Here is a 2,500-nt window from a genome sequence, read left to right as displayed (position 1 = left end):
CCGGTGTACTTCTCTTAGTGATAATTATGGCGTATATATATAAAACGTTCAACTTGGGTTCATATATCAGTTTTGCTGCTCCACATCAGCTCGCTGGGGCCATAACTGAAAAAGCTTTCTGAAATGGTATTCAAAGTACTTTTTTTTTATAATTTTTTTTTTTTTTTTTTTTAGGAATATTATAATGACCAGGAATAATTTAAGGCAGATTCACCTCTCAGTAAAAAAAAAAAAAAAAAAAAGGAAATTGGCGAAACAGATGTTGGATGGAAGAAAAAATAAAGAAGTAAAAAGTGCGCCGCCCGGGAATCGAACCCGGGTCGCAAGAATGGGAATCTTGCATGATACCACTACACCAGCGGCGCTGTGTGATAACAGCGTATTTTGAACACTACATGTCTCTCAGTCTCAGTTGTCCCACTTAATTTTACACCGTTCACTGACACTGCCTGCGACTTCACCTGTGACACTGTAATGGCATCCGCATTTTTTGTTTCGTATATTTCTGGCTTCTGGAAATGAACTGGAATCATCAAGGTAGTTAAAATAATGAAATTAGATAATATAAACAAAACCACACCCAAAACAATGTCAATAAATGAAACTTAAATCTAAATTAACTTGAACTTTGACTGATAGAAAAAACAAAACAAACTTGAACACAGACTGACTGGGAGAAGAACAGAGAGGCTGGCATATACTCAGAAACACGTCATTACACACACACACACACACACACCGGGCTGCACACACACACACACACACACACACTCACACTGACACAGACACACACAGGCACACTGACACACACACACACACACACACACACACACACACACACACACACACACACACACACACACCACAGAGGGAGAGATGCGGGGGAAAAAATGACATGAAACAACAATTATATGATCATACAACTTTTTTTCATGCAGTGACAACGAAGTCAATTATGCGACACGAAATTACATGGCGCAAAACTGACAACGAGTCGACGTGATAGTGATCATGAATGATGACACAGCATCAATTCAGTGACACAACTTACCACAATACGACATTAAACATCACGTAGGCCTACGACATATTACAACGTAATCTTACTACGGCTATTGGCAACATGATGACAAGAAACAAAGAAAAGAAAACTCAGCCCAATGATTAAAACACTATCAACAGAAAACGTACAGGATTCGAAGAAGGAGGAATATGAAAATAAAACTAGCGAGATGAAATAAAAGAAAAAGATCATTACCTGATAAAGGGATCAAAACAAAACGTACACGATTTGACTCGGAGGTGGGGGGGGGGGGGGGGGGGGGGGGGGGGGGGGGGGGGGGGGGAGCTGGGGGGGGGGGGGGAGACTCGCGACTCGCACCACCCACAACAGAACATGCGCCGCCCGGGAATCAGCGAACCCGGGTCGCAAGAATGGGAATCTTGCATAATACCACTACACCAGTGGCGCTTATGCACAACTCGAGTGAAAACGCATTTACTTACTGTATTTGTCTATGTTGTATTTCTCCAAGTTCGGCCTTTGTCACTCCGGGACGCACTGGCGCACGAGCGCACTGCCGTACACAAATACACACATGCGTGCACTGATGTATACGCACATACACACGGCGCAGACACACATACACGCACACACCGAGGAGTGATATCCATGTGATATCAAGTATATGATATATGATATGATACGACATCACAATACGTCACGACATAATGCAGCATGATACGACCTTATCAGCTGTTTAAAACGAAAAGAAAGACAAAGATCGCAACCTGATAAACATTAATATAAATCCTGCAGGAATCGAGGTAAGAAAAAAAAAAAAAAATAAAAAGAAAAGAAGTCACGCACCCAAAACGAAAGATGCGCCGCCCGGGAATCGAACCCGGGTCGCAAGAATGGGAATCTTGCATGATACCGCTACACCAGCGGCACTTATGCTCACACACGCTTTTACTTACAGTGTTTGTCTATGGTATATTTCTCCAAGTTCGTTTTTTTCTCGGACGCACCTGTGCACGCGCGCTCGCACGCGCCCATGTACACACACCGACACACACACACACACACATCACTGACCAATATGATGTATGATGTGATACGACATCATCATAAGTCACGACATAATGCAGCATGATACGACCTTATCAGCTGTTTAAAACGAAACTGAAAAAGACAAGCTCCCAGCCTGATAAACATATCAATACAAATCCTGCAGGAATCGAGGAGAGAAAAAAAAGAGAAAAAAAAAAAAAAAAAAAGGAAAAAGAAAAAAGGAAAGAAAGAAAGAAAGAAAGAAAGAAAGAAAAAAAAGAAATCACGCACCCAAAACGAAAGATGCGCCGCCCGGGAATCGAACCCGGGTCGCAAGAATGGGAATCTTGCATGATACCACTACACCAGCGGCGCTTATGCTCACACACGCTTTTACTTGCAGTGTTTGTCTATGGTATATTTCTCCCAGTTCGTTTGTTACTCGGA

The 2,500-nt window shown here is 42.4% G+C and overlaps 3 non-coding genes across 3 annotated transcripts; all 3 read right to left on the bottom strand.

The window, feature by feature from the left end:
* Window positions 1-294: 294 nt before the first annotated feature.
* Window positions 295-365, bottom strand: Trnag-ccc (transfer RNA glycine (anticodon CCC)). The gene has a single exon. It is a non-coding gene; the product is annotated as a tRNA-Gly (tRNA).
* Window positions 366-1,883: 1,518 nt separating this feature from the next.
* On the bottom strand, window positions 1,884-1,954 carry Trnag-ccc (transfer RNA glycine (anticodon CCC)). Its single transcript has one exon. It is a non-coding gene; the product is annotated as a tRNA-Gly (tRNA).
* A 403-nt stretch (window positions 1,955-2,357) lies between these two features.
* Window positions 2,358-2,428, bottom strand: Trnag-ccc (transfer RNA glycine (anticodon CCC)). The gene has a single exon. It is a non-coding gene; the product is annotated as a tRNA-Gly (tRNA).
* Between the last annotated feature and the right edge of the window lie 72 nt (window positions 2,429-2,500).

The sequence above is a fragment of the Babylonia areolata genome, chromosome 20 (assembly GCF_041734735.1).
Source record: "Babylonia areolata isolate BAREFJ2019XMU chromosome 20, ASM4173473v1, whole genome shotgun sequence".
Lineage (NCBI taxonomy): Eukaryota > Metazoa > Mollusca > Gastropoda > Neogastropoda > Buccinidae > Babylonia > Babylonia areolata.
Note: the sequence above shows the minus strand (reverse complement) of the source record. Positions and strands in the feature narration are given on the sequence as shown.